The sequence below is a fragment of the Elephantulus edwardii genome, unplaced genomic scaffold (assembly GCF_000299155.1).
Source record: "Elephantulus edwardii isolate Elephantulus edwardi_28Jun2011 unplaced genomic scaffold, EleEdw1.0 scaffold00040, whole genome shotgun sequence".
Classification (NCBI taxonomy): Eukaryota; Metazoa; Chordata; class Mammalia; order Macroscelidea; family Macroscelididae; genus Elephantulus; species Elephantulus edwardii.
In genome coordinates, this window is record NW_006399790.1 from 18,452,755 (window position 1) to 18,463,617 (window position 10,863).

The window sequence follows — 10,863 nt, forward strand, 5'->3', positions numbered from 1 at the left end:
TTCTTCTGGTATTCCCTTCTTTCAGCTAAGATCCATCTAACATCAGCTACAACATCCCTAGTGCCACGACCCCTTCTAAATCCAGCCAACTAGAGCTCCCTAAAATCACATGTTCATCTATATTATAATTGTAACTGGAGAAACTCAATGGGAATCCTTTTTTAAATATAGTTTTAAGTGACAAAGATTACATTTACTTTATTACTCATGAAATCTTAATGTCTTAATGAGAAACTATATCAGTTTAAAACCGAAGGTGTGCCTAACCCAAGCCATGGTATTTTAAGTTGCTTCCTACATGCCTGAAAGTTGGAAAATTAGTAAGGATGACAAGTAAAGAACCAATGCATTTACCTTGTGGTGTTGGTGAAGAGTATTGATTGCACAGGCTGCCAGAAGAACCAACAAATCTGTTTTGGAGAAAGCGTTATCAGGATCCTTAGAGGCAAGGTGGTGAAACTGTGTCTCATATACTTTGGATATGGTGTCAGGAAGAGCCAGTCCTTGGAAAAAATACAAGATTCTTGAAAAGGTGGAGGGTCAGAGAAAGAGAAGAAGATCCTCAATGAGATGGATGAACACAGTGACTGTTGCAATGGGTTTGAGAATGTCTGAGTCTATGAGGCTGAAAAGAGAATAAGGCAAGATTCAGATATGTTGCTAATAAGGTTACTATGAGTCATAGTAGATTTAATTGCATCCAACAACACAACAACTCACTATGTCAGGACATCATTTCCCACAAAATGAGAGTGATGATCATAGTCAATTCAAGCACTAGCTCTAATGGTTATGCTGGTTGTTGTTGCACACTGCCAAGCCGGAACCAATCCATAGGTGACCCTCCAGTGGGTTTTGAGAAGCAGTAATCACATGGGAGGAAATTGTCCATCCTTCTCCCACAGAGCAGCTGGTGGATTTGAACCGAGTACCTTCAAGAGTCCAATGCAACTTCTTACTACTTGCCCACCAGAGCTCCCTGATGGTTATGGTGAGCATACTTCTTTGTATTGCGGTTTTTTTTTTCATTTGACAGCTCCTCTAGCAGCATCCACTTCCTACACCACATACCTCCAGAATCTCTATGAACTTTAATAAATGACGATAGTTATAGAAAGGCTTCAGGCCTTTCGTTTAAAGGGTCGCTATGAGTTGTGCTCGACTCAATGACAATCAACATCTAGCAGCAAAGTTTGTATCTTATTAAATGTAATAAAAAATTTTAGGCAAGATTTTATTTTGAACCCCAGAATTTATTTATGCTATGCAAATTTGCCAATTGGTACACTTCAGTATATTTTAAAGTTTATTCATAATCTAAATTGTAGAGCCACAAAAGCTAAATAGTACATTTTTATCCTTGATCTATAAATTCTTTTAATGAATTTTGGGTTTGTAATCGGGTCAAACGATGCGCTTGTTTCAGATGGGTATTTTTTTTTAGCCTTTACCACATTTACTGTGCAAATGTGTGTGGTTACTCTATAGTCTTGGGGAGAGAGCATTTTCTAGAAAACTCATATTTATATGTATAAATTTCTTTCTTGATAGATTTTCCATTAAATATTGTCAGAGTTAAGGGTTTCCCATATGATAATGGATGCTTTATTGAATTAAGGATGCTGAGTTTAAGTCTGATTTAATTTTACCTCTTAGTTATGTCATGGACACCTTCCTGTATAATATGAGTATTGGGATCTTTGTTAAAATCAAATAATAGGCAGCAGCCTCAGAAAAGACATTTTGTAAGAATACGTCCTAGAGTGACATATTCTTTAAGGAGAAGATCTCTGCATGAGATGTAATAACTGTCCTTCCACATAATCAACGTTCCAATAAGCCCATAATCAGTTCAGGGATATAGAATGATTCCAAAACCTGGGTGAGATATAGAACCATTGATTACAAGGTAAGAGTTGTTTCCTGGAGTCATGAGTTAGGCTAGAATCAAGATATACAATAAATATCAGTGCCAAACATATGACTCACCTTAAGAAGAGTTTGAATTCTAAAAACCTGTCTCTAAATCCCATATTCCTGACTATGAGATTTCCTACCTAGCTTGGTTAAATCAATAGCTGAAGTTACTTAAAACTCAGAAAATGTAGCATAAAATACTATAGTTCAAAGTACAAGTGCAACAATGAATGAATGGAAACCCAAAATCTCTGTAAATGTTTATGAAAATTAATAAAATATAATTATAGGAAAAAAAAAAACCAAAAAAAAAAAACCAAAGAACAAACTTACCAGCAGGCAGCACCACACTTCACTCTGCATGCCAAATAGGCAAAAGATCCCGTTAGCAAGTCAGACAGAAATACCTCTGGTGGCATCATATGGACACCTTATTTACTACAGTAATTGTTGTGAAAACTCTACAAAATACAAAGGATATCTCATACAAAAGATTCAGATGTCAAGACTGACAACAACACACACAGAGCAAAAGCATATGAGAAGGTATATGATTCATATAATGAGGCTTTCAGGGAGAATACATTGAGCTTCCCGGCAAATCCACAATGAAAGATGAAAAAAAGAGATTGACTAATTTTTTTTTTCATTTTGGATAGTAATTTCTTAGTAGTAATCATATTATCTCTGTTTACTTTTTTTTATCCTGTACAATTTTTTTTTTTGCTCTCTTTCTCCACCTATCAAACTCTTTTATTCTATGATTTCCCCATTCTCCACCCTTAGCCTCCAGCCGTCCCTTTCTCTCTTTGGATACACAACTCACTGGTTATTCATTTTTGTAATAATAGTCTTATACAGTATTTGTTCTTATTTGTTCACTCATCATAATGCTTTCTACCCTCTCCAATGTAATATAATATTTTTCAAAATCCTTGCCCTAAGAGTTGCGAAGTATGAGATTGACTTTCTATTGTGAACAAAGGTTGGAGCTGGTATGAAAGATCCTCAGGGTGGTCTAATATATGCATGGTTTGAACTCTTCACAAGAAGAACCAAATGAAGGCATAAACAGGCTTTCCTATTATTTTGGCTGTTTGCATCTTAAATAGAATGGGAAGGGGAAAGTATAGGTATTAAATACTGTTCAATATCTAAAATGGACTAAGGATTTTAATTCAATTTACGTTTTGATTATCTACTGGTACAGTTTACACAGAAAGGTTTTTGATGGTTTTATATTATGGATTTCAAAAATATATGTTTATTATTTTATTTCAGAATTATACTCAATTTGTGATTGTGATTCGTGTTTCAATGTATTTATGAACTAAAGGATATTAAAAAGTAGATATTATTCTTACTGATACTCAAAATGGTATGCATTTAGATAACGGGAGAATCTACAGAGTTGTGTCTTCATCTATTTGGCACAATTCTTCTGTAACTTTGTCACTGACAAGATATTCCAATTTCATATTATACACCTCCTATTCCACTCATAAAATAATCCATTAAAAAAAAACCCAATAAACCAAAATAATTTTTTAACCAAAACTCTTATTCTCATTAGAAGTATTCAAAGATTCATCTATTTAAAATCCAATAGTGCATTTTGGCGAATATTGTTGTTGTTAGGTGTCATTTAGTTGAGTATGACTCAGAGTGACCCTATGAACAGCTGAATTGAACCCTGCCATATCCCGTGCCATAGCCTTTTCTTGTCTCAAACACTAGAGCCCATTGCTGAAGTCACTATGTCAATCTATTTCAATGGGTGTATTCAATTCCTTCGCTGACCCTCTATCTCTCCATGAATGATGTCCCTTTCCAATAAATAGCCTTGCCTAGCTACAGATCCAAAGTATGAAAGATGAAGCTTCACCATCTTTGACTCCAGGGAACACTCTAGATGCACTTTTCCCAAAACATACCAGTCCTTTTGGCAGTCCATGGGATATTCAGTACTCTTCTCCTCTACAACAACGCAATGGCATCAATTCTTCCTCTGCAATTCCCATTCACTGTTCAACAATTTGATATATAGCAGATGACTGAGAAGACCATGGTCTGAATCAGGCAAACTTTAGTTTTAGACTGACATCAGGAATGAAGAAAGTAAAAGGTCACTAAAAAGACAAGAGAGAAATGTAATATCAAAATAGATGTAAAATGAGACACTGAAGCTTGTTCTTTCATGTAGAGTAGCTAAAAAGAATAAATGTAGAGAAACAAGAAAGCCAAAGAGATTTCAAAGGAAATCTCTGGGATTCAAAGGAAATCAGCTGGGAAGACAAAGTAAAATAATATCATGAAATGTTAAAAGAACTTGGAATTAGATAACCAAAAGGGAAGTTCATGCTTGGCATTTCTCAAGAAAATATTCAAACTTTGAGATGCAATATTGAAGAATTCGATAGGGAGAAATTGATGAATACAGGAATCATTAAAAGAAGGTGAAAGTGACATACACACAGTGACTACATCAAGAAGAATTTATTCAACCATTTCAGAACATTGCATATGATCAAGAACCAATGGTATTGGAGGAAGAAATTCAAGCTTCACTGAAGACATTAGACTTCATGAATAATAATCCAGGAATTGATTGAATACCACTTGAGATGTTTCAACAAACAAATGCAACCCTGAGTGTGATCACTTTTGTACGGCAAGAAATATGGAAGATGTCTACTTGACCAACCGACTGGGAAAGACCCACATATGTGCCCATTAAAAAAAATGAAACACAATGTGGAAATATTGGACAATATTCTTACTATCATACACAAGAAAAATCTTGCTAAAGATAATTTTAAAAATATAAAATAAAAATAAAAAACCCCAACCAACATCTGCAATGACTATCAGAAATCCCAAACCAGACCCACAATAATTTATGTAACAGAGTATATAATTTTATATTAGGTAGATGTTGGTTGGCTAAGAGTAGAAAAATACTAGAAAGAAAACAAAGTGGTTTTTATTGACTATGCATGTGCATTCACTTGAGTGGATCAAAACAAACTATGGATAACATTGCAAATAATAGGGATTTGAAATAAATTAAGTGTACTTATTCAGAAGCTAAGAATACACAGATTAATGACAGCAAAAAGAACTAGTCTACACTAACCAATTTCAGGAATTAAAACAGGATCAAAAACCAACAGTACTGAAGGAAGAAGTCCAAGCTGTGCTGAAGACATCGGCAAAAAATAAGTCCTCAGGAAATGATGGAATGCCAGTTGAAGTTCTCCAGGAAGCATCACGAATCCTGGACTTGCTCAACAGTTTCTGCCAACAAATATGGAAGAAAGCTACCTGACCAACTGACTGGAAGATATTCATATTTGCTCGCATTCCCCAAAAGAAGTGATCCAAGATAGTGTGGGAAATATTGATCAATATGATTAATAAATACCACATACAAGTAAATCTTGTTGAAAGTTATTCAAAATTCAAAATGACAGGAACTTCTGGAATATCAAAGTGGATTCAGAAGAGGTCTTGGCACAAAGGATATCATTGCTGATGTCAAATGGATCTTGGATGAAAACGGAGAATACTAGAAAGGTATATTTTTGTGTTTTAATGGTTATGCAAATACATTTGATTGTGTATATCTTAGTAAATTATGGCAAGGTTGATAGGAATGGGAAGTCCAGATCCCTTAACTGTGCTCATGTGAAACCTATATGTAGACCAAGAAGTAGTTGTCTGAAGAGCAAAAGGGAACACTATATGGTTTAAAATCAGGAAACAATAACCACATTCAGAACCTACACACAGACCAAGAGGTATTCATTCTAACAGAATAAATGATTCTTTTTCATTTAAACTCAGGAAATACGTTAATCATACTTAATTTTTGTGCTGAGAAGATAATATGAGAATTTAGACTATATAAGGAACATGAGATTAACACTAGAGGGAGATTGATTTTTTTTCAGTCTGTGATATGCAAATGAAACACCGTTGCCTGTTGAAACAAAGACTGAAGAAGATAAAACACCGTAGCCATCCATGTGGATTATACATCAATATGAAGAATACAACTAGGCCAATATCATTTGGTAAATGGAAAAAATGATTAAAGTTGTCAAGGATTTCATTTTACTTGCATTCACAATCAACATCCATGAAAACAGCAGTCAAGATACCAAAAGACAGGATTCATTGGACAAATCTGATGCTTTCAAAATGTTGAAAAAGAATAATGAATATACCTTGGATTGTAAAAGAAATTTATAAGTTCTGATAGCACATTCCTTGTTGTTTTTGTTAGGTGCCGTTGAGTCGTAGACGACTCATAGCGACCCTAGGAACGAAAGACCTCAACATTGTTCATAGAGTTTCTGGAGGCAAGCTATTTTAGAAGTGGATGCCACTCCTGCTTCCAAGCTTGTTTTAATCAGGAAGCTCTGTCCACCATTGGTAACCATTATTGAATTTGGCACATCACTGTCACAGCATTTAGCATCACAGCAACCACGAGTTACCTCTGTACAGCAATGCACAGACCAGTGCTGTGGCATATTTTTTAGTAGTAAAAATAGTGAGACATTGTCTCATATACTTTGGGCATGTTTTGAGGAGAGACCAGTATATTAAGGACAAGTATATTATGCTTGGAAAAAGAGGGGGTCAGTGAAAAAGAGGTAGATTCTCCACAAAATGAATCGATACGGTAGCTGCAAAAAAATTCTGAAGATGTTACAAGACTGGTCCGTGTTTCTTTTCTTTCATTCTTTCTTTTTTTAATCTATAGGATAGCTGTGAGTGAGAACTAACTCAAAGCATCTAACAATAACTGATATTAAGTATCACTTGTGGAGTAGCTAGAGCATTTGAACTGCATTCCTTCAGGTTGGCAGCACAGCTCCTTACCACTAGCCCATCAGAGCACCCAATACAACTAATCACTACTTAAAGTTACTGTTGTGTAACTTTTAAATTTAGATGTTCTAATGCCTTTGAGCTGTGGTGCTGGAGAAGAGTTGAATATACCATGGACTGCTAAGAAAACGAACAGATTCATCCTTGAAAGGGTTAAACAAGGCTGCTCCATGGAGACAAAGATTCTGAAGCTTTGTCTGACATACTTTGGACATGTCGCAAGGAGGGACCAGTCCTTGAAGAGGGACATCATGTTTGGAGGATGGAGGTACAGTGCAGGAGAGGAAGACCCTCTGTGAGGTGGATTGATTTCAGTGACTGGGGTAATGGGGAAGAGTGTGTTGGAGACAATGCGATTGGCACATAATAGAGCAGGGTGTAGGGCTATTGTACTTAGGGTTGCTATGAGTCGCAGACGACTCAACGGTCCATAATAACAAAAACAACAATACATTTAATTGATTTCTGAAATTGAATCAGGCCTAATTTCATTTTTTCTCCATGTAGTAACATAATTACTATTCCCATTAGTGGAAGAAATAAATTTTGCCTTTCTTGTTTGTGATTTCTTTTTGTTACATATTAAGTCTCCATATGTTACGTTCATATATGGAATCTCTATACTATTCTCTCAAAATTTTTTACACTTATGCCTATATCACACTGAATTAATTTTAATAACATTATAATAATTTAAAAGTCTGTTAGAAATAGCTCTTCATCTTTAAAGGATATCTGGCTATATTTGGCTCTTTAAATATTTGTGTTTGCTTATAGATTCTACACAATAAACTTTTGGGAATTTGAGTAAGAGTATTATTAGCATTGTATCTAGAGATTAATTTGAGTATAATTTAAATTACAATATGTGAATACACTAGAGCACCAATCCATTAGTTATTTCTTAAGATTGTACAGTAAAATTTTACGATTTTATCCACAAAGGCAATTCCCATGGCAATACGCCTTTTAATTTCCTGGCTGCTGGTGCCAAGACTTTTGACTGTGGAGCCAAGCAAGCTAAAGCTGTGTACAATCTCAATCTCTTCACCATCCATCCTGATGCTGCCAATTGGTGAGAATCTTTGTCTTCTTGACATTGAGCCTCAATCCATATTGTAGGCTGCAGTCCTTGACACTCTGCAGCAGGCGCTTCAGGTCTTCTTCAGTTTCAGCAAGCAGGGTTGTGTCATCCGCATAATGTAGACTGTTGATAAATCATCCACCAATCCTGACCCCACATTTCTCCTCATAGAGCCCAGCCTCCCGGATAATCTGTTCTGCATACATGTTGAAAAGGTATGGAGATAGGACGCATCCCTGGCGTACGCCCTTCCCAATTTTGAACCATGCAGTGTTCCCTTGATCTGTTCTGATGACTGCCTCCTGATCCAAGTATAAATTTCGCATTAGAACGATCAAGTGTTCTGGGATTCCCATTCTTCTCAGAGTCAGCCATAGTTTGTTATGATCCACACAGTCAAATGCCTTTGCATAGTCAATGAAACACAGATAGACATTCCTCTGATATTCCCTGCTTTCAGCCAAGATCCCTCTAACATCAGCTACAATATCCCTAGTACCACGACCCCTTCTAAACCCAGCCCGGACTTCTGGCAATTCTCTGTTGATATGCTGATCCAGTCATTTTTGGATAATCTTCAGTAAAATCTTGTTTGCATGTGAAATCAGTGAGATTGTTCTGTAGTTTCCACATGGGAAAGTCTGCTGTTAGGGACCTCTCCAAAGTACTGAAGAGAAATGGTATCTCTCTGGAGACTAAGGTGCATCTGATACAGGCCATGGTCTTCGCAATCACTTGTTATGCATCAGAGAGTTGGACAATGACCAGGAAGGAGTGTATCATGGCCTGCTAGGAAAACAAACAGATTCATCCTGGAAAGGGTTAAACTGGGTGGCTCCTTGGAGGCAAGGATTCTGAGGCTCCATCTAACATACTTTGGACATGTTGTGAGGAGAGACAGGTCCTTGGAGAAGGACATCATGCTTGGGAGGGAGGAGGGACGGTGCAGGAGGGGAAGACCCTCTATGAGGTGGATTGAGTCAGTGACTGGGATAATTGGGATGGGAGTGTCAGAGACAGTGTGATTGGCACAGGACAGAGTGGAGTTTAGGGCTGTTGTACATAGGGTCGCTACGAGTTGCAAGCGACTCGATGGCACATAACAACAACATCCACAAAGGATTTGCATCGCCTTTATTAAGTGATTTATATATATTTGACATTTTATGATTGCTGTAAATTTTATCAATTAAAAGTTTTCTTACTGTGAGCTTTAATACAAAAAAAGTATAATTTATTCTTAAATGTTGATCTTAAATGGAGATTTACTAATTTCTTTTATTAACTCCACCTATACACATCTTTATCTACATTTAAAAAACTTTCTTGGTAAATTATTACATTAATGACATTTTATGTCATTCTTTCCTCAGTCCTTTCCTTATTACTTATTTTTTGCTTTTCTCTGCAAACTAGAACCTCCAGTAATGTTAGGAATAAAAAGGATGATTATTAGATTTTACAAAAATATCTCTAAAATAGAGAACGGTTTAGACTTTCTATATTAGCAAACTTAGCCTTACATGGCAATTGAAGCAGTGATAAAATCTGTTTAATATCCTTTCCTTAATTAAAAAAAATTTCCTATTGAGGATATTTCTTTAACAATAAAATTTAAGTGTATTGTTTTTTTATGTGCTGTCAATTTGCCTGTAAATCATAGCAACCCTATGGACAGCAGCTCTGAACCCTGCCCTGTCTTACTGATTCTAATACACCAACCCCCATTGCCCTAGTCACTTTATCAATCCTTCTCATTTGAGGTCTTCCTTACTTGTGCTGTGCCTCCACCCTTCCAAGCATGATGTCCTCCAAGGACCAGTCTCTCCTGGCCATGTGCCCAAAATATGTAAGACAGCTTCAAAATCCTAACATCCAAGGAGAAACTTGGTTTCATCCTCTCCAAGACAGGCCTATTTGTTTTCCTGGTAGTGCATGGTATGTTCAAGACTCTTCTTCAGCACCAGAACACAAAGGCATTGATTCTCCTTCTATCATCCTTTGTCATTGTCCAGCTCTATGATGCAAAGCAAGTAATTGTGAAGACCATGGCCTGGATTAGGCGCAACTTTGTCTCTAGACTGACATTACTTTTCAGAACTCTTCAGAGGACTCTGACAGCAGATTTTCGCAATGTAATTCATCTTTTTATTTCCTGACTGCTGGTGCCAAGAGTATTGATTGCATTTGTTAAGCATTACAAGAAGAAAAAAGAAGTGATGACATTCATTTTTGTGTTCTTCTGATTAAACACAGTAGCTTTACAGGAAGACATCTTTTGACTAAAATCAAACTAAAAAACAAAACAAAACCCCTGAAACTCAGTGTCATCCAGTGGAAACAGCTCACAGCTGACTCTCCAGCAAATTTTCAGAAGTTGTAAATCAAACAGAAGGAAATTTCCAATATCTTTCCCTGCATGTGGATTCCAACCACAAGAGAGGCCCTATCTTTGTGTTAGTATTGTAGCTCCCTAGGAACTGGGCCCAATTAATTTGCACACAACTCTGATGTGATTATAATGTTTACACAGCACATGATTCTTTGTATAAGGGCAATGCTGCATATATGCAAAAAAAGCACGCCGTAAAGAGGCTCTATACGACGTTGAATCTATCCCACCTGAATTTCAGAACCATTGCAGGAACAGGTTTGAGTCCTTGAACACTATGAACGAAGACCAGATGAGTTGTGGGAGGTTATAAAGGGTATCATCCAGACACAAACAGTCATTTCAAAGACAGAAGAGGAAGAAAAGACCAAAATGGTTGTCAGAAGAGACTCTGAATATTGCACTGGAGCGCAGAGAAGCCAAAGCAGAAGGATGAATCCAAGATACTAAAGAACTGAATCAAAGATTTCAAAAGGCAGCGTGGGATGACAAAGTAAAATATTATAATGAAATGTGCAAGGATTTGGAGTCAGAAAATCAAAGGGGCCAAACTCACTCAGCATTTCTTAAG